This window comes from Papilio polytes, unplaced genomic scaffold, assembly GCF_000836215.1.
Source record: "Papilio polytes unplaced genomic scaffold, Ppol_1.0 DF821289.1, whole genome shotgun sequence".
NCBI classification, from domain to species: Eukaryota; Metazoa; Arthropoda; class Insecta; order Lepidoptera; family Papilionidae; genus Papilio; species Papilio polytes.
In genome coordinates this window covers 4,354,272-4,377,811 of record NW_013527915.1, presented here as the reverse complement: position 1 = coordinate 4,377,811, position 23,540 = coordinate 4,354,272, and the positions used below count along the sequence as shown (strand labels likewise).

At 34.2% G+C, this 23,540-nt stretch overlaps 1 long non-coding RNA gene across 1 annotated transcript in view; it reads right to left on the bottom strand.

Moving 5' to 3' along the window:
* The window catches only part of LOC106109252, a 65,929-nt gene that overhangs the window by 22,012 nt on the left and 20,377 nt on the right, over nt 1-23,540 (bottom strand). Inside the window, exon 3 of the long non-coding RNA XR_001225995.1 lies at nt 16,730-16,788. This is a non-coding gene — a long non-coding RNA (uncharacterized LOC106109252). The remainder of the gene's footprint in view (nt 1-16,729; nt 16,789-23,540) is intronic.

Below are 23,540 nucleotides of genomic sequence, written 5' to 3'. Positions count from 1 at the left end.
AGTCATTGTTAGGTACAGATAAATCAATTCTTGCACAAATAAAAACGTACACACCTCTGCTATTGTAATAATGAGGGTATTTGATTTATCCTTTATTATTAATTTCAAGGTTTACTTTAGAAAAAAAAACAACTCATCGTGATTTACTAAAATCAATTTTAATGATTTGTTTTCGTACATATTTCATCTAAAATGCATTCAGTTCACGAATAATCACGGTAGGTCTGACTCGCACAGTTCTGTGCGTTAGTAAGTCTATGCATATTGCTCGCGCATTCGGATATGCATGTAAACGGCAGTTAATTCCGCATACTGTAATTGAAATAGCTGCAGTTGGTAAACGTGGCGCGCTAGACTATCGACCGCGCGGGCGCAAGTAGGATTTCCTTTTTAGACCATACCTACTCGTCCGTCATTGGGTCAGTGTGCGACCACCGGCCCATACAGTTTCCTACAACACCATGCAATTTACACAGCAGATGTGACATTTAATAAACTTTGAACAGGTGGCGTCGTGTTTAAAAATGGAACAACATACGAGTATGTACTTCTAGAAGCTATTGTTCTAACATTTTTTTAGTTGGAGATATTATTTAATGTGATAATCTCATTTTTCATCCGAATTTAAAATTACATTTTGACTAGCTTTCGCCCGCGACACCGTCCGGGTATTATTAAAAAAAAAACAAAAGTAGGTAGCCGATGTGTTCTTCCAGACTCTGCTCTACATTTATGCCAAATTTCATCCAGATCCGTTCAGTCGTTAAGGCTACAAACTCTAACATCCAGCCATCCATCTAAACTAACGCATTTATAATATTAGGTTACTCGTCAAACTATTATAATATAGCATTGAACATATAATCCTTTCTAATATTTAAAACAATACCTGAAAAATTAAATATGGAATGTATGTTAACAGCTTTCTTTTACATTGTATGCGAAAATAAATATGTTTCGGTTACGAGGTCGCTTCGTGGTTGAAAACCGAACATCTAGATTGTAGATTTACCTTCAAGGATATATTTATATTTACGAGACGTTCGAAATCGGATTTTTCAGAATGAAGGTTGTAAGGAAATTGGAATGGCAGACGTTTTGAATCGTAACCTTCAAGTAAGTTGAAAGAGCATATCACGACTATCAATTCTAATGAGGTGAACAGAGATAGTTAATGTTTTGCTTTACTGTAAGCCAAGTTAACAGACTTGTCCGAATTTCCGAAATACAAGATAAATAGGAGTTCTTTGAGAATTTGAACCCTTTAAATGTAACTTATACAACATACCATATGTAATTAGACATTGTAAATAAATCTTGTGTATGACGTCACATTATTGTGAATAGAATTACACAACATAGGGCGATTAACGTATTACGAAGTTCGGTCCGCGAATGCGACCTAGAGAGGTGAACAAACGGCCGACATAATGGAGTTCAACCCAAATTTTTGACCCGATTCGATGTAAAAACCCGGCGCAGTGAGTGGGCTAACGACCGCATTGACGTAAGCCCGGAATAGACAAATAAAAGAGGCGCGGAATGCAGTCCAGCTCTTAAGGCTTTCTTTCCTCCAGTCGATTATTTAATCGGTGGTTTGGGGCCCGTAACGGGAACGAGACCGCTAAGGGTCGATATACTGGTTCGACGACCATGGGGCCCCATGTTATGGAGTTCTAATTTTTTGTCCTAAGCATTCTTATTGTAATAAAACTTTTAATGTATAAAGCCATGCTTCGGTAGTTTAATGAATTGGTTATAATACTATGTATAGAAAACAAAGGTCGTTGTTGCGTTATAAAGTGGGATATTTTTGTATTATTTTTATGGTAGTGTAGTAACAACATAGATGCTAGATGTATTTAATATTAACTAAGATTTCAAATTGAAATCGTTTAATTTTATCTATGTTACTTATATTTCCACAACATTTCCAAAGGTTATCGAACTATATATTTGAAGGTTTACTAACGTACATCTTCATAAACTTTCGTACTCATCTATTTGCTTTGTGAGCAATTACCTCAGCCAAATAATTTTAATAAATAATAATTCAAGGAGTATTACGCCCACCATAATTATGTTGATAAATATACATGTTAATCATACTAATATTATAAATGCGAAAGTTTAGATGGATGGATGTTTGTTAGAGTTTGTAACCTAAACGGCTGAAAAGATCTCGATGAAATTTGGCATATACGTAGAGGATAGTCTGGAAGAACACATAGTCTACTCACTTATGTTTCTTTTTATTTACACGCGGAAGTGTCGCGGGCGAAATCTAGTTTTAAATAATTTCAACGATTTGTAGATATATATAACTTGAACAATTATCGTCAGTAAGAGAATAAAGTTCTGATCGTTAAAGATTCATATTCTAAACAGCTTTAACAATTAACACGAAAACAATAATGCAGCAATATTATATTATATTCATACAAATAAATTTATACAAAGAATGTAACCTTAATAGTTTAATAAATGGAACAATATGAAGGTGTTCTTATTTATAATTCATTAGTTGCTGATTACTTACCATTCGTAGAGTCTACATTGCAAATCGCTTCGTACATCCTTGATCTAAATACGAACAAGGCGATCCTTGGACTTATATTTATAAAACTATCTATATCTCGCGTTTTTACCTATATTTCTTCTTTTTGCAGAGCTCCTACTGGTCGTAACCGTTGCTGGATCTTCTAAAACCTTCCCTAATAACTGGTCTATCAAGAGTCAAATGAATTTTGTGAATCCGCTCCTTTAGTTAGTGTGTTCAAACTCTTCAATTTCATTATGAGTATTAATTAGAGGTGAAGCGTGCTCAGTTGATTCCTGTATTCGAGATATTTGGCGACGCGCCATGGCTTTTAAGCATATGTCAATATGTCGATAAATGTCCTAGTTTCGTCTTTTAAAGAGGCCATCGGTTTAATGTACTAGTTCGCTATTAGATTTAAGATTTTTAATTAAAACTACCTGCAAATAGATTAGACAGTCAGCTGAGGATGCTAAGAAGTTATTTAGTCTAGTGTGTAAAATGATAAATTCTTCTCAATGTACCAAAGTTATTTTCATTATATTTAATGTATTGTTGCTAAGTCGACCTTGCAGGTGACCATCGCACCTGTTTCTACAGACAGGCACAATACTGTATTCATTATAAAGGGCACTTTAAGTAAAGAAATTACTAACTAAAGAGATGACATTTCTCACTTGTCAGGTAATTTCCTTGCTACTTTCCAAGGTAACGAGCGAAATGTTTTCGTAGAATTTTGTACGTCAAAAACTTGATTAAATAAAATAATAACTTCTGATGGATCTTAAACATTTTCTGTTAAAACAAAGCGTTAGGAGGATTTTGTTTTTTATGTCTGTTAAAGGTAAATTTTTCTACAATTTATTCTATTTCGGTTTGGAGCAAAGAAAACGTGTGCCCTTTATAAACATGTAATAAATTGCAATCACTTACAGAACAATACAATAAGCGACGTTTTAACTCTTTACGAATACCAAACGCAACATGCTTAATAGGGCCGTGCAAGAACAATGTCTATAAGGGCAGGCCACACATAATTGTTTGTGTACCAAATGGGACGTGGCTGCCGTTTGTGCATTGTGGACGAACCTTAATTATATGGCAAGGCAAAGGGCCCGCCGCCGGCGAGCGCTGCGCTTCGCCGTAATTTATGCGATGCCACAACTATCCTCCACAATCTTTGATACACTATCTCTGTATGTGCTATTTTTGCTCATTTTAATTGAAAGTTGTGGAAGGAACAAGAATCTATGTACTCCAGTCGTTTGAATAGTTCTCGGGAACCTTTCACCAGTAAATTTAGAGTCAATCATTTGGAATATACAAAAAACATATCCAATGTTCTAATATTTCGGCCTTCAATAAGCACCTTCAGGGAAATTAGGTAACTCGTCCTGACATAATAATCAGAAAAAATATTTGAACTTTTATATAATAGAGCTAAAAAAGAAATAAATCATAATAGAGAAGAATAAACGCATTAAGCCGTAAAAAAAACATCTATTGATACTGATGTTAACACAATGAAAGACTTAGAAGAAGTACATTAAAAACAGTTTTTAGACGAGCAATCACTTTCCGAGAAAAGTTATATATTCGGTAATATAAAAATAATTCACAATGTTCTTTTACTCGAAGCTGGTTACTGCGCCGTAAAGTTATTCAGAGAGATAATAATGAATCGAGTCATAAAGCGAGTCATATTGAAAGTGCAAGCAGTCTACGAAATTCATTCCTTCCACTTGCGACTGGGCCACTGTGCACGCAAAGACTCGACTAGAATGTCTTTAATAGCGACATGCTGTGAAAAAGGAACTTCGACTTTACTACATTGGAAATGAGGTTTATAATAGTATTGGTGACAAGCAACGAGCTATTGACTTGGTATCTCGCGACCACTATACGACTATTTATAGAAGGACTAGTAGCAAAACCTGTGGAGCAGGATAGTGGACATAATGAGAGGCGAACTTGGATTATTGCCACAAGTGGCCGGCGAGCGACGTCGAACCACACTTATCTGGTTACCTGAACGTACACAAAGGCACATATTTTTAAAAATTTTATTTTTGTGTTTTCAACTCTAATTTATATCCATCACATGCACTCTTTTATCTAAAGTGTAATTCTGTCAGCCGTGATTCAATGACATTGTTGTTCTTCAGATGTACGTCGTATTTAGAACTTTGCATTTTTTATGATGCATTTTTAAATTGTTTCTTTTAAGATAAAACTGACTGCGGGACATCAATTACATCTTGTACATCTACAATACTACATCTTGTTTTGCAATAATCAATTGCCTTTTCGCAGTTATTCCTCAATTTGTAACTTTTGCAAACTTCGACAGTACCATTTTTGTCTATTTTGAACACTGCGTCACGTTTTAATTGTTTAGTATGATGAAGTAAACATGTGTCTATTTTTGTTATTTTTATAGTTTTGTGTGGTTGTCTTACCTTCTGTTCTGTTGACCTCGAACACAATACCGGCAGCTTCAATGATGGATTCCACGAAAACTATTTACTATCATGTACCGTTATTTTGAACTCTAGGACAACTAAGGGTTATTTATTTCCTGATATAACGATTTCTACATAAAACTTTACTGGAACATAATGAAACAAAATTAAATTAAAAGTGGTACTTAAAATAAATTTTCTACCGCTTCACTTGTGGGAAAAGTAGTGAAAAAGATATTGAATTATATTCGTTTAACGTTATCCTGTAATTAGGACCATCCACGTTTTAATTTAGACGCAAATAACCATTACTTTACAACCTCATTTCTCGGCGCAGCTCTCAGCGTAGATCTAAAATAATCCGAAGCTCTAAGAGTAAATTTTATTAGGTACCCTCAGTAAGAGGTCTTTTTGCGTCTTAAAACTGAGCCGCTGATTGCACGTCCTAAGTGCCAATAAAAGTGCAATCAGTACTGGATAAACACAGTCTTGTTTATAACCTATAATTTCTAGTGAAATTTATTTTGCCTAACTGACATACCATTAGTAGTAAATTAAAAGAGGACGATTGCGAAAATGGACCAGTCCATGTTACGTACAGAAATAATTTATGTGCGTATTTCAGATAAGAAATAAATAGCACGAGATAGTTTGCTTGACGAATTTACTCTAATAATGAGATATTTTGCTATAATACTTGTGATTTATGTCTCTACAAGGGATCATATAAAAACACCTACTATTCTCGAAGATTATTATTTTTATTAATTTCTTTAGAATGTTCTCGAAAAGCTTTTAAACAATGAAATAATTCGTAATGGTCAGTTTGAAAGAGCCACACGGCCTTTACTGACCTGCAACAATGCGTGGACCTAGTTACGATTCGGCGAATCGATACGGCAACCACATTACCATAAGGCTCTGTGTACACTTGAGGTGAGGTTTAGTGAAGTGGCCGATATAATATAGGGCATACATCTGTGCCCTTCGTGCTACTGTTTTTTAACGCCTTTAATTTGATTTAAGACAGGTAAAGAAGCAAATAAAAAAGACAATGTATTTTTTTAGTTAATGTAATAACAGAGGTAAAAGCAATTTGTTATGCCACTCTTAGTTTTTTTTTAAATAAAAAAATTGTAAACAAAATTTTATCAAACCGAAAGTCGAACTGGAAGACATGACAGCGAAGGTTGAATAATCAACGTTAATGTGGGTGTAATATTTCAGAGGAGAGAAACCGGAACGACGTGTGATCTATGTCCGAGCGAGGCCGTGCGCACGCGTCGCTAACCAAGGCTACACTAACGTTACATCAAATCGATTTTTTTAATAATCATATGGAAACTAAGATATAATTAATTCGTTTTTACCGTTTATTTCAGCGTGCATAAATCTTACTCCTACGTAAACTTAAAACGCAAATTTTGCTAAACAGAACTTTATGCATCAAAAAGAAATATACAATAGACATCCAAATTCTACATTTCTAACGTTAGTTTAAATTTAGACATAATTTACTATATACCAATTAATTTACAGAACATAAAATAAGGCGTAAGTCGCTAAATTGTGGCTTACAATAGTCTATATAGGAGCCATCGTAATATAGATCTATAAAATATAAGATTCGAATTATTAAGACACCTAGAAGTCTGTAAAATATTGACACCTAGATTGTAACACACACTCAAGTTAATAAATGCGTGTAAATAAAGTCTAATCTCGTACACTGCAGACCTCTATTCCTGTAGTTTAATAGCTAAATGTTTATAACTCACATATTTCTTTGCTCTAATGGATATTTTAAGGTCCTGCGAAGAGTGTAATTAACATGTATCTTACGGTCGAAGTCAAAGATCTTTTATGGCTTCATTCTTATAACAATTACATACAACATAATCCAATTCATACTTACATTCCTTTGAATGTAATGGCATCTTGTTCTTGTAACATTGTAAAATGCAGTTAATAGAATTCAACGTTGAAGTCTTCACCTTTTAATAGTTTAATTTATCTCGAGAATGTAATTTGCAGTACAGTCGACCTTTTCAATTAAAATCAAAGTTCTTTCACATAGATTACTATTTTTTTAAACAATTTACAATTTGAGGCAGCTTAAAAAAATTGATTGATGATTGTGTTGTATATTGTATGTTGTATGTTGATGTATGTTGAAACCACAAGTTGCCGTCGCTGTAGGGTTTTTTATTAGGTAAGTCATTTGTACCTATTTTTTTAGTTTACTTTTTTAGATGTTCCAAAGATGTGATGTTTGGGTGCAGCGGACAGGGAGCAGAGACGCTGCGGGCGCGGCAATTGCGACATCCGACGCGCGCCGTCTGTCGGCTCAATTTGCGCCTGCGCACGCCGCTGCACCCGGCCTGAGAAAATAGCAACTGCCCCTCAATGACATCACCTTATTGTCGCCTTTGACCGCCAGTAGGTGGAAGTTTATCTCCTTGTTTCGTGGAGACAGATGCATTATTAGAATCGTATGCGATAAAAGTTGCATTATTTATTGAACGGCATACGACGTTTTAACAGATGGACATAGTGTTCCAATGATTGCTAGGATCATCTGTCTGCTTTCTGTCGGAATATAGACAAAATCATAAGTCCATGGTTCGTGACGCTTACTTTCGCAGCATAGAGTTGTATAGAACGATGCTTTGTGTTTACAATGATAAAGAAGTCGTAATAAGCTCATTAAGTTCTTCTTTATCCGTGCTGGCTTAAATAATACAACTGCCTCTGCGTGGCTCCAAGAGCTTAAGAGTAAACGTGAAAGCGCTTCACCTAATGCCCGTCGTTAAAGTACAATTTCAGTGCGAGTAATGCGTGACGGAGCGCTATAATTTCGAAGTCAATTAAGTGAAACATTTCGAATAGAATTAAAGCAAGCAAGGCCGGCCGTCGACCCCGACACCCCATAAGGGCCACCATCATTAGCTTCGCTTCGGCGACGTGAATTATGTACGAGCCCGCGGTGTAATTGATGTCAACTCTCGACATTGAGGCATTAGCTCATACATTGGGACGGCATCGTTATCGGTCATCGAGTACGTGCATTTATATTTTTAAATTCGAATTTTATGTGCCTAACTCGATAACGTGACGAGGAATTATAAACACTAATGACGTAAGACTGTTCACTGTGGAAACGTTCTGTAGTAGACTTAAACTAACTTAACTAAAACATGCCTAAACAAAAACTGTGATACGTTTTGTAAAGTCGTAGAGGGAGTATAAGAGAGCGTGCATTATGTAGTGGACGTACAAGTCGCAGATAACAATAAGAAATCTAACGAAGACTGAGACAATTAGTGCAATCAATTCAATGCTGTTAACACTGAAGCGGTCATAGAAGAACGATGTAACAGGACGTAACAATATAGTGACGTTAGCAGATGAATGCTATTACGTCTGTCGGTCGCAGACATGTCGCTTGAATGAAAAACAATCTCCTCGCAACACTTCCGGCTGCGGACGAAGCGAGCACAGACCTACTCTACGCTAGGACACGTGTTTCGCATCTCAAAGCGATGCACGCTTCTTATGTCATGAACACATACGATGTACTTGTTGACTTGCGATTCATGCTCGTAGGTTGGTGAAATTCCTTGAATATCCGTAACTAGCAAAGAGATAAAGGCCATACCAAAGATACGAGACTTGATCATAAGGATTGCGAAAATTAAGATAAAGGGAAGAAATAATTAATAGGAAAGAAAGAAATGTCAAAGCTATTCATTGCCACTGGCTAGATAGTAGAATAAATGTGCAAGAGGTATATGTATAGACATTAATTAGTTAGAAAAATGTTAATGCCCGATAATGTTATCTAACAAGGAAATTCTAAAAAAAATATACTGCAAATGAATCCGCTTTTGATTGATGACATTTATGTCTTCTCCAATTCGTTTTTTACGCAAAGCTTTCTCATTTGGTGAGATACTCGATCCATTAATTACTTTCAAAGCCGGCGACAGACGTGCTTTTTTGTTTATTATTAAATAAATTAAATCAGAATACAATTGTCGTATTTCCCAAGAAAGCATTTAAACGCATAACTTTATAGCTAGAACATGACGATTCTACTAGAATGATACAGATCTTGGATATCCATTCTTTTCTAAACTGTAAACAATGTTATCATAACATGGACATGACTAAAAACCATCAATTCAAATTTAGTCAAACCGGTGGCAGATTGTATGTTAATATTAATGTGGATATATATTTGATATCTCTTTAGTATACGCGATTATTACTGTCTGTTTAATCAGACACTTCGCGTTCATCCTGATATCCTCTCAAATATGGGTACGCCCTCAGTCTGGTGTCGACCCATTGAGACGCGTTAATAATGTTCTACTTCTCTCAATTATATTTGATATCCGATAAAAATAGGGTAGCTTACTGGAAAATAGAAGTATAAAGTACCCGTTCAAATGCAATACGTGGAAAAATAATGATGAAAAGAATTGGGTTGTATAAATGTAAAAAATATTTTTTTATCAAATCCAATATTATACAAGAGTCAAAAAATAAACTAAAACCCCAAAAAATTATCGGTAATCAAACCATGGCTAATATGGCTACTGTTATGTCATTGGCACGTAAGCCGCGAGCAATATTGCCAACATTCAAAATGCAAACTGCTTGATGTAAAGAAAGTACAATGTTATTTCACAGCGCAATGTTTGTATGAGCTTCCCCATCAGTCAATGTACCTTCGAGTAATAAAATCCTTTCGAGCGTCCGGACATGTGCTATTCTGCAACTAGTTGAATATGTTAAGACCACTCAGACTTTGCATTATAACAATGTAGTTTACATAGTACAGTTTGCTATTTATTGAAGATACTTGCTTGATCAATTTACAACTGCCCTTTTACCTCAAAATATAAGACAATACACTTCTTGGTCTTACGGATTTTGTACGCCTAATATTTCTAACTTTGATCTGGAGGACCACGTGAAGTGCTCGTTCCCTCTGAGTCGACAAACAAATGCGTTAACGCATCCATAGCCTGCCTTTCGCTTATTGTTACCATAATTTCGTCAATTAGTCTTCCCTTTTATTCCAAAGTACGTAAACAATAATCTTTACCTTATAAATGATACAAAGCACTGGGACACGACGACATAGCTAATTCAGTCGTGCTAAAAGCTCCTTACGTGAGGTACATAGTGATACGATTGGCAGTGTCGCAGTGTAAGCGGTCCCGGCCACTCAACACATAAGTCTTTTTGCATCGCATTTTGTATTTATAGCCTATTTACGGCATAAAACACTTGAATGGCGACAGAACTAAGTATCTTATAACACGACTCGGCTTTTTAATTCACTGTCGACTGTAATTAATTGATAGTGTTTTAGTAGTTTGTGATGGAATTTTCTAGAACGAAGATCTTTACTATAGTGCATCGTAAAATCAATCAAAATGATTCTTAACTTAACTTAAATAAAACTGAGAAAGTGACGTATGAAATTGCCATGTTAAAATACACCACGCGTATTCTTTACCTTTAAAAAACTATATCTGTTTCGATGACAACACTGACCTCTATGAATAGACAGGCTTTATGAACCAGTATTTTGTGTCTATTTGATTTTCACCATATTGGCGCTGGCGAAATCGGTTGGGACTTCCAACTTGGTAGCGGTTATGAGGATTGGAACTAATGAAGAATCACTAACATCAAAGGGTGGGTTTAAGTTGGAACGATATAAAAGCTGACCTTTCTATTTATACAGATCAGTGGGTGACGCTCTAACGCCGCAACCGACGGCAGATTATGTTTACCCTTTCAATTGACAGTTGAACGAGCAGTGTAAACATTGATTGTCACGCTAATGCAAAAAATTGTTTGCCGTGGACCTTATTTGAATGCACACGCCGCCGCCGAGCACCGTCTGATGGAATGTGACATTAATGGCCTGTTAAATTTACTTATGTACCCGCTAACTCACAATATAAGTTTTCCTTGCGTTTATTCTTATTTTTCAGCAATTTTGATCAAAGTATTTCATAAGACGTGAGTTTCTTTTTGGTGTCTATCAAATGAAAACTTACAATAATCAATGGGTAAATAATAAAAATGCAAGTTATATAGTTACTTTTTCTTGAATAAGATTTCGCGAAAAATTCCAACGATTTATTTGTTTTGGAATGTTTAACAGCGTTCTTTTTTGTTGCATTTGATAAAGTTTAAAATTCGCGGCCCGGGTTAATGCGGGTAACCAGCCGCATTTTTATTCTCTCGCACTAGTGGGTAGTTTTGAATCTCTCTAGTACGGTTGGACACCCTGCGGAGAGATGCGCGGGTGAAAAAGTCGTTTGCAAGCAGCCAAGAAGAAGAAGAAGAGTCGGTCGGTTAAAAAGTGCTAGTTCAAAGGTTATCGGGAGTGGTTGCTTGTGACAATACTGAAATTTCGGTTTCGCGTTTGGAACAATAACGGAGCATACGGGTGAATCTGCAGGCATCATCGCTGGCGCCTACAGACTTGACTCGATTGACCGCGTTAGAGACAAGTCACCTGCAGGAGATGAGGCGAGTATTGAGCTGGTAAGTACCACTTTCTACCACATCTTTTTGTTTACAATATTATGCCCTCCGGTATATGTGTAGTATAAGGGTATATTATGCCGCGAAACCCGGACCCGTTATTTTATACTATTTATCTGCAATACAGAGTTATTTGTTCATAAATTACATCTTTGTCGCCATTGGATTGTATTTGGCAAATGTTAGTATCGTAAGAGAACATTCGCGATGACAAAATGTTCATTATACTAAAGTAACGCGGCGGTTCGGGAGCACCGCCATTCGTTACCACGGCCGGGCGTTTATCACTGAAAATGTGCACCAAAAGTAAAGGCTCATTACGTTAATTTGAACTTTGATTAAGATATTACTGAGATACATTTTAAACATACACAGTCAAAGTTAATCTTTGACTGTGTATATATTTAACGTTCGATTAAAAGAAAAAATGTTTTTCGATCAACAAACAATTTCGCATAAAATCTGTTACAAGAATTAAAAACGTGTCAATTTAAATTCGTTTCCATTGTTGTTAATGCCTGATTAATTTCCTTTTCGTAATTTTTTTCTGTTCATGGTTGATGTCACATAAAATTTTTTAAATGTATTATGTAAACATAATTTTGGACAAAATAGCTTAGGAACTCAATTAGGAAAACAAAATAAACACTGAAGCTTCAAATAAATTTCTATTATGCGTAATAATTGATTCCGTTGAGCCCGTAAATTAGTTCCAGGCCGGGTATTGAAAACTCGATCGAGTTCAGTGTCAACATAAGTCGGCGCGTGATACAGAGAGCCGGCACAATCGGTGCGGTGCGGGCCGCCTCATTTTCGGGAGGTCATTGTTCGAGGGATGACGTCACTAGTGACCTTGACGCCTTCGCCACGGATACCCCCCTACACCCCACCCAAACGCACGCGTGAAAATGGCCCCGTCTGAAGCGCAAATTGACGCGCCTGCATTTGACAATGACATGTCGACATTCGGTTTGACATTCGGACTACATTTTATTATTATTTTTTAAATCTTATGCATTTTTGTTTTTTTTTTTAGTGGTTTGAAGCGTTATCAAGTTACGATTTTAGAGGATCGTCTCGATTACATTAAAATATTTTATTACCTTCATATTGAGTTGTTTATTTTTTTAAGAGTAACGAACGAGCACACATACCCGATGACAAGATATAGATATCTTATCTTTTACCGAGGTTTCGATTGAGGACCCAAATATACTCTGATGTTCATGTGTTTTCTTTTTCCGACCTTACTTTGTGGGACATTTTAAAATTCTATTCTCCTGAATTAATTATTTCATGGAGTTCTTTATATTTGACTGATCAAATTATCGTAATATTACGAGATCACGTAGCTTGGTATATGTAGACATATGCATTTTAATGTATTCAAGTAGTACCCTATTGAGATAAAATTGTCGTCCGGAAATCTATTCGAAAGGATAAAACCTGTGCTTAGTTATACTATCTATACTATTATAATAAAGCGTAAACACACACTTTTTTGTTGCCTAATATGTCAGCAATTACACCATATTTTTGAATAATTATTTTTTTAATAAAAAGCCCTACACTTACGTCACGCTTTAGGCTATATATTTTCACGCCATTAAACTTAGGGGGTAAATATTTTGGATAAAACCCTAATGTGGGAAAGAGACCATAAGTTGCTGTCAACATCAAGGAAGAAAAATTGCCAAGTTTTGTTATGTCATTTTTACATTTGCTATTAATGAATTTATGCGAATGAAGTCGCATGGGAACAGCTAGTTATGAATAAGTTTTCCTGTAACTCTAGCTTTTAATTTTTACATAGTTAACAGGCGTGATTTAATAATTAAGACGAATCTCCTAGAACTTTTTGCCATTAGCAATATTAACTACGAGTAGTATCTCGCGTCGCGTAGTCCAGTCAGATTGTAATCAAGATTGAGTACTTAATTATTATAATAGCGCTAATTATGTTTTCGTTTTAGCGAGTAAGTTTCTTTTTAGTGGTTTAATAAATCATAGACGTGTTAAAATTCGCAGACAAGAATTCTTGTTAATCTTGAGACATCATTATTTTAATAGTAACTACATTTAATTTTGCTGAGAATTTTTGTAAAAACGTATACTATAGGGAATAAAATAGTTTTAGAGTGACACATTCTTGTGTCTTTTTTGAAGGGAAGATAACAATACGAATAAAAAATTAATACATTTTTCACAGCAATCAAAACAGTTGACAGTTTCGTTAATTTTTAATATCATAAGTACTAAATATTATAAATGCGTAGGTTTGGATGGATCGATGAATATTTGATAGAGTTTGTAGCCCAAACTGCTGAAAGGATTTTGATGGCATTTGGTAAAGATGTAGAATATAGTCTGCAAGAACCCATAGGCTTTGGTTTTTTTTAATTCCATGTGGATGGAACCGCGGGCGAAAGCTAGTTTCTCCATAAAACAAAGGAATGAGTAAACTGCGAGTTTGCAAAGTTATTTTGATATGATTAGTTTGCAATTAGGCAAGTAAAGTACGAGTGAATCGACCCGCTGACATTCGGCGCCCTTGCGCGTCCTCGCTAATAACGCTCTACTCTAGGGTTGCCACATTCAAACAATGTTCAAATATGAATATTTAATTAACCATGGGCGTACTTTGCTAATGCAGCATAAAACTTTTGTAATCAATTTTGCAAGTTTTCCTTTGATAAAATACAGACGTCCAATGTAATATGTAAATTATAAGATATTACAAAGTTACCTTGAGTCTTCTGATGTGACCATCAGTATATTTATCTTCTCTTTGCAATCACGCTTTTTATATATTTTTAGAGAAAAACATGGATTATACAAGAGCGGCAACCCTAGATGTATTATAGAGTATAAAACCCGGCTGCGAAACGTTCAAATATTGTGTTATTTTTAATATTGAACACACATCATCGCTTAAACTAAACAGATTTATAAAGGAAATTTCACACAACTGATATGTTAGTAAAAATTGTAACAACCTGTTTTTGAGCGACTTCCCAAAAGAAGGAGGTGCTCAATTCGTCTGTATGTTTTTTTTTCTTTCCAGGTTTTTTTCAACTTTTCTTTGTTTCAATTTTTTTCAATTTTCCTTTCCTTTGTTTTTCCAACTTTCCAGGAAAATATTTGAACGTAACCTTTATTTAATAAGCGATATCTTTGCTATCCATACACATAAACGACAATATGATAGCAGTTGTGAAGTGACATTTCCTGATACAATGAAAGTTCAAGTACGGCGAATCTTGTATTCATTGATTGAATGAATATATATTTATTGCCACAAAAAGAAATTGCATATACGGGATAATTCCAAAGAAAACAAATCGTGGCAAAAGGTAGCCAGCTCAGCGTATTCAGGAGGGACTAAACCGTTCCTGCGCTGGTTTTCAGCTGGCTCCTTTGCACTTAAATTTGATAGGGTAATCGGTAATTACAAACAAAAACAAAACACTAAATAACACTTAAACAAATTAATAGTCAAGATAAAATGTTGCGTTTAATGTAATATTTTAAAATCTTCGTAAAATCTTTAATGCACTATGTCTAGACTAATAAGTGGTAGTCAACATAAGTTATTGGATTATTATTGAATTAACGAAATCTGTACTCCATCTGCGTGTTATTGAATTTATTACTCGTACTAAAATATCGCGCTTTATTTGTTTTTTTATTAGTTACATATTGATCTATGTTCAACAAATAGGTACGTGAAATTATTGATTTTATCTATACTGTTCTTATAAATAGGAATGATTATTTTTGTATGTATTGGAATAACTAAAAACTATTCTTTCGCCATTAAAAAGTTACGTTATCAGTAACATAGGCTAATTTTTTTTTATTTCAACTTCTCGCAGACGAAGTCGCGAGCAATTAGTGGTTAAAGCTAAATTTTAACACTGCACAATAATTATTAATAAATATAGCCTATCAAATAATTAATAATCTTTATAATAGACAATTATTTTCTGTTACAAGTTATGAAAACGAAAGTTAAAGTTACTAAACTTTTTAAATAACTTTAGACGTATAAAGATACGTATTTTCTAAGATTTGTAATAATTTATTAATAAAGTTAAATGTTCTCAGTGCTTTTAAAATACTCACAATAACTTCTCAGTCGATTTAAATCAGAAACAGGTTTCCTAATTAATATAATCAGGCCTGTCTTAAAACTCTCTCCTTAAATGGTAAAACCTCATAGATGTAAATAAAGTCTCAAGGTTGTGAATTGAATAAATTATAAACATTTTTGAATATACATCCACATAATAAAGAAGACATAATTATAAGGCGACATCGTAGTAAAAATTAAAATATATCTTATGAAGTTCAACAAAAATTAAATCAATTACCTAAGTATCCTAAGATAGGAAAGAAAGATATGAGACTAGAGTGGCTAAACTTAGTTATTGATAAATGTTTAAACAACTTTAGTTGTGTTGTGAGTCCAATTTAGATTTAATTTCGGTTTCAACATATCACAACATACAATGTCATATTTGCATAATTCCCTGATTTGATACACCCTATATATTACTCGTGAAAAGCGCAATGCACTGTCCATAGGGTATAAACAGAATCCTATTAAAACAGACGCTCGTAAGTTAATCCTTCTTTACCTAATAGCTTTAAGAAGCCTGAACGCAGGCAACGTATTTATAATACGGGAAAAGTAACAGATCATCTCTTACATGGTCCTAATTATACACTTTTTATAAACATGCAAGTCTACCTTTTAACAAAATAAACAATTGCTACTGTTGCTATGCAACCAACGAATACAAACATATTTTTTTGCTATTAACACAAAAAGAAATGGAACGAGTTGCTGGCGTTAATGTATCCTTCTTAGTTGATATGAGGCCTTCGAGAGGTCTTGCTAAACTGGCATATATCTTTCGACCTCAACAGCAAACGGGAGCCAGAACTATTAATCAATTATTAAATAATAATCAATACAATTTCTATTATTTAGGATCATTATTGAGTAAATTTTAATATTAATATAATTGTCCGAAGTCATAAAAGTGTTCCTTTAAATAATTGATACAAAACTGAAGCCATTAAATTGCAATGAAATATAATTACTTTGTTATAAAACATAAAGTGGTTGTTATACAAAAACTTTACTGACCGTTTATCAAGGTGAATCCGTCGGAAGCTGTTGTTGCGATCGTCAAAATAACACTATACCTGAAACAAGCATTTTGTTTTTAATGCAACAATCAAGGGTACCGAAAGGATGCCTCTTCGTGCGGGGTCATTGAACTCTGTCTGCACTGTTTGTTTCTTTTATTTGATTGCCGTGTGAACAATCATATTCGGCCAGTATTTGCACATAAAATAAAATTTATAATTAAGAAATATTTGTACATAAATTAATAGCATGTGCTCTTTTAAATAAATTTTAAAGAACATCTAATAATATTTGAGGACTAATAATCTTATTTTACAATATGTATTAAAATGTCTAATTATTACACTTTTTTTAGTTTTTTAGTTGGTGCATGTGTTGACGCGACCGAAATATTACGCAAGGTAAAAATTTTCTCTAGGTCTATTCACGATTTTCCTTTCTACACATTTTGCAATCTGTAAAAAATCAAAGTAAATGCGAAAGGATTCGTAAGCAAGATAAAACAAAGTAACGAAGAATTTTATAATGGACAAATAATTGTACATCTGTAATAAACTGAATGCAGTAAGGTTATTCAGATGTGGGGTGGGGACTGCGAGTAAAAAGGCAGCCATATTTGGAGCATTTTAACTCCAAGCACTTGATTGATACGGCAATTAGTTACGTTATATTATTAATCCGTTTATTGCTTTACTACAGAGAATACTTAGCATTGTTGAACGCCACTTAAATGGTAATTAAAACTGAAGTAATTAATTTTAGCTGCATTTAAATTAACATGTTGTGAAATATATTACCGAAAGTGAAGTCAAATATTTACTTTTTATATTGCTTTTATAAGTTTTTTTTTAAAAGCAAAATAACAGTAAGGAGAAATTTTTTAAAGAATAATCAAACACGTACAAAGTTTTCATTACAGCAATAATTTATATTATTTGATAAGTAACCAATATTTTCTTGAAGTTTTGAACGGATTGTATTACTTAAGTGCTTGGCTTTATACAAATGGAGTTTAATCCGTGAACTCATGCTTCCTATAATCGTCGAAACTAGAGTAGGTCAACGAGTTCCTCATCGTAAGGATTCAGACTTTCTTCGAAATGTCGGATAAAAAAGATGACGTAATTGTGAAATTTTATGTGTCAATCGACGACAATTATAAATTGAAGGTAGCGATCATTCATTTTGGTAGGAGTTAGTGTATGCTAAAAGAGTATTATTAAAAAAAGGAAATACTTGTATTTTTATATGTATTTGAAATAACTCAAAAACTTATTTCACTAATAAATAGCTACGTTATCAGTGAGTAACATGTAATGTAACATAACCTAACACACGCTTATTACAATTATTGTATTAAATACTGTTCAGATGAAACCAATATTAAAATTGTAAGCATTTTTTTGTGTCAATGATCTTGTAGAAAGGACCGAAATAATCATAGTCTATGAAGCTGTCTTTCTGAAGCAACTTCCAATATTTCATTTTCGGTACTATAAATTGTAAGTTTCTCTAACTTAATTTATTTTAACATTACTAACAAATATTGAATGATTCATAGCAAGATTAATTATGACCATTTAACAAATTGATGGGGGCTTCTTAAGCTAGTCTATAAAAAATTAACGACCAGTGGCGTCGATCAAAATGGACTCCTACACACGCCATTATAGGAGACCCGGTTTGTCAAGCTTTAGCAGAATTACTAGATCTTAATTAATCTTAGATTCGTACGAACATAAATTATCTGTCACAGCATTTCTGTTATTGTTTATTTGCTGTAAAACTTACAACGACTATGAGCAGTCTGTAGAAAGGTACTTACTAGAGTTGTAACGAAACTCCGCTTCCGCATCCGCAAGTGCGGAACTTCTGCAATAAATGATAAGTCCGCATCCGCATCCGCTTCCGTTATTGATTATGCGGATTTATAACGGAGGTTAATTTACGTTTTTAACGGGAGTGGGGCGAGTACGTATTGTTTATGTGGCTCGCGCGGGCGTGATATGTATGTCAACTAACTATGATTGTTATTCCATGTATTTGCATAATAAAGTGTCTCTTGTTGTTGTCCAATCTGTATTTTGAATTAACGTAGTTTTAGTTTTTATTTCTTTAATAAATCGCAATTGATATTGACCTCCGGTTGCGTTAACCTCCGCTTCTGCAGAGGTGAAGCCCTTCGCCTCCGCATCCGCATACGCATCCGTTAAAATGGTCTCTGTTACAACCCTGGTACTTACCATGGCCCTCGATTCCAAAAAACAGGTACTTACCAAGGGCCTATGGAGGCAAGTCTAGCCCTTGACCATCCGGGCGACGTTTATTTTCCTTGCTTTCATTTGTACGTTTGCTTCGTGTGTAGACAAAATTCTATAACTTACAATTAATTTTATATGAAAATTGCAGTGTTTTGAAATGTACGTCAAAATAATTCTGTATTCAGATTATAAGTTAATTAATTAAATGTAGGTGTTTGTTGTCTTTATTTTTATAGATTTAGATTTTAAATTACGGATTATATTATCTTGCAAGATCTTATAATGAGCAATGCCTTTTATAGCGTGACATATGTGACAGTGTTTAATCTTCTCCCGTCAATTTTATAACAAAGGAATGGTTTGAACCTCGAACGTTTAGAAGATTCGAGAAATGTTATTAATACAAATAAATTATTAAGTAATCTAGGCATTGAATGTGTTTAACTTGTTACCGACAGCGCGACAGCCAAAAATACAAAACACTTATTATAAAACAAACATGTCTTTATTTAAAACTTATTTACACAAAAAAAAAATATACAAAAAACTTAAAAACTCCAAACTATGTCGATCACATCTTGACTTCTTTTTTTTATATATTCTTTTATAAACGATTATTGCCTTGGTGGCCAGTATGCAACCTCTTTGGCTGTATATATACTGCTTGTCAGCCAAAGAAGTTGTATTTTGCACTCACAGAATGAATATAAAGAAACAACAAAACTTAACGTATCGACATTTGAACACATTGATATCTTTTAATGTTTTTAATCCAGTTTCTTCTAAAATAGTTAACTCAACACACAAGACATAGTTTATTGAGTAGATTTCATTGTAATCGTCGCACCTTTTTCTAGCGTGTATTTTGCAATCATTAGCGATACTCGAACTCGTCTATGCAGGTTTTCTTATCAGATTTGCACTTTATTTTATACTGTTTTGCATCAATTAACCGGTTTTCTGCGTAGTATTTGTTAATTATCGGTAATCACTGTAATTTTGTTCTAGTTAAAATAACTCACTACTTGTATTTAAATTAGTACAATTTTAGTAACCTAAATAATAATGCATAATGGTTATAGCACTACTTTGCCGTTTTGTATCAAAATATCTAAGTTATTTTCTCTTTTGTGTGCAGAATTAGATGATTTTAAATACCGACAATACTAATCTTGAATTCAAAATTTACTCTACTATCAGATAAACGTATTTCATTGCTATTAAATGTATGATTTTGGTAGTGTTATGCTTTTCATCCGACGTTGACCTACTGTTCTATTTACTCTGTGGCTTGTGGGCGCAGTCGGCGGATGTACGATGCGATCTGCACCGCGGTCGACGTCGGCGTCGGCGTCGGTAGTGATGCGTGTTTTATTTCGAAACGCGATACATAAACGTCTCTTTGATGTTCAACGATTTTCGACTGACATTCGCTGAAAGGCAAACGCGAAGCGTAAATAAGCAAGTCCGTTGTAAAATTCGCGAGTGACGTCATATTTTGCAAATGGAATGCGTATGAAAGTGCAGCATTCAATTGATAATTATCTACGATTACTTAAATATAACGTACTAACCATACACTCGATGTTATTGTTAATATTAAAAAAAATCATACTATTTATGGTTACTTTCTATTGTTAGGAAGACAATTAGTATTGCGCTGTAAGATTGGCGCAACACTAGATTATTAGCAGCATATACTTCCCGTCCCTATCTGACAGCTGTCAATGTCATTTAGACGTATTGGAATAGCGCGCCATTCTGGCGAGAATCGGTACACTAGTTGTTGAAGTAAGTGTAATCTTGAGATAATAAATTAAGATATTCAAATTCGTAACTCTAATCTAGGTAACATATAACATTATTGGTCAATTCTAGATCTAGGTATAAAATTGTTGCAAACAAACTTAGAATAAATAATTCAATGTGCGCTGCGCGAAGCTGACACGGCTATAAACATCTGATATTTACCGCGCTGGCTTTCCAACGCATTTCCTTTGCAGAATCGTGAGAGGTTTACATAAATGTATTGTAATTGTTGTATCACATATGATATTATAATCCTATGTTTGAAAGAAAATACTTCGGTGACGTTGAATAAATGAAAACTAGTTTTTTTATTACAAGAGCTCACAATTACGTTGTTACTTCCTTCGTATTACATCTTACCTGTAATACGCATCCTTTTTTTTACTAACTATCTCTTTTTAATAATGAAACACTAGTCTTGATGGCCAGTATACAACCTCTTTGACTGTATTCATACTTCTTGTCAGTCAAAGTACTTCGCACTGAACCGACGCGACGTTTATATATCTATCTTTCATTGTAAAACATACTGTGTTTTTGTTACTTTTTCTATCGTCTAAAATAGAATTTGCATTGAAAATTCACACGATATTGGCTTACTCCAAGCTTTTACCTTTGTCTACTAACCAATGGATTATAACCAGTAATACATTAACTTTTATCAAGTGAAAAACTAATAGAATGAATATAAGTAAATTAGACATAGTATTAAATAACCTCAAAAGGCGTTACTCTCCTTATAAGATGACGTCATGAATAATAATCAAGAACACATAAACTAAGAATAACCTTATTTGAATTTCTAATTATGCATTAAAGAGGTCACCTATTAATCTTAAAGTATCTCTTTCCTTCGTAAACGTTATCAAAAAAGGGCGTATATTTGTGTCCAAAATACCTTTTTGTCCATTGGTCAAAATCAATAAGGTTAGCTAATAATAATAAAAAAATAATCATAGTGTAACATTTTATTCTACATTCTTAAATATGCAACCAATTAACATCTCTATATTCAAATGCACAATGACTATAATTGCATAACAAACGCTATAAACACTGATTGTTTAATTAATCTCGGTCCATTATCCGAGAGGAAAATTATTTCCGAAGCGATAACCATAAAAATAGATTGGACTTGCTTTCAGAAAGTGGAGCATAAAAGATAGTTTCTTGGAACGCTTTTATCAGCGCTCGGATGAATAGCTAGAGGCGATCGTACCGTCTTATCCTACTCCCTTACGTACTGGTACTATGTAGAGGACATGATCGCTCTAGGGTACTGTTGCTATGCAACTAGCGGCCATGACCTCGCGATGTATAACTTTTAACGTACAATTTAAAGGTAACGCCTTGATAGTTTCCACGATTGAACGTATTTTCTGTTTACGAATGCAATAAGAGTAGACCTGTTCCAGATTTTCTGAACTCATAGTTTCATAGGGTATTTTTATAGATACAAAGATACTTATAAAAACAAGCAAAGTTCGAGTCTAAGAGTTAAAATGACGACATTAAGATTACATACTTTCATACTAATATTATAAATGCGAAAGTTTATATGGATGGATGGATGTTTGTTAGAGATTGTAGTCTAAACGGCTTAACAGATTACGATAAAATTTGTTATAGATGTAGAGAAGAACACATAGGTTTCTCACTTCTGTTTTTTTAATTCCACGCGGACGGAGTTGCAGGCGTAAGCTAGATTATAATAAGTCTACACTTGTGTAAAGTTCATTGCAGATTATTTTAAAAATAATGTACCAACTTATATTCATTCGAACAAACCAAATCCTGCAAAATTCAACGCATGTGCGCACTCATTAAAGCAAACTGTCATCGATTGTCATTTGTCATATTAATGCAATGAACGTGACAGAGAGTGCGCTTAAAAATAAAACCTCCAGGAATACTTGAAAATTAACTTGACATAAGGTAATTATTAAACACATGTAGATACTCGAATTTGAGTTCATTAAATTTTTTGTATGTCTCGTCAAATTCTTGTATTTTTCGAAATAATATGAATTGATTATTCTTTCATTTTACAGCCATCAATGGATTGATTAATTCATCATCTAGGAAATAATTTAATATATTGTCTACATAGTTATCGGCGAGATGAGAGCATGTTGCCATGAACTCTTCGGCTTGTCACGCGTCAGCACTCGTCTTCTCACCCGGAGCAACCCTTCAGTATCCATCGTTTAATCCATCCGCAGGGGAAATCAGAATATATTCGCTTATCTCATTTCATTAGATCAGAATCCCTCGCGTGGTCGAGGACAAGGGCACCGAAGATATAAAGACCCTGGGGAAATTGGGGCTTCGCACGATAAATTCAAGGTGAATGCATATTATGAAACAATTGATTTCTTCCGTATTACATTACTGTTGTGGGAAATAAAAAAATCATCGCTCATATTACAGAGGCGTAACGAAAAATTTGTGTAGGACCATATAGCAATTCTCTCTAGTGTAAATGTAATTCTTGTTGTATTACATAAGTGTAATTACTGTATTCTTACTCTCATATCTTTAATTTCTTATTTTTATGTAAAATACATTTTAAATGATTTTTATAAAACATATATAAAAAAATAGAAGTCCACCGGCTGCGGAATCGGATGACTCAAGCAACCAGTGGCCAGGGCTGCAGAGACAGGAACCTCATCACTATTCGTGCGGTTTCTAAAATAACCGCCTTTTTAATCGGGCCCTAATTACTGTTATTATTA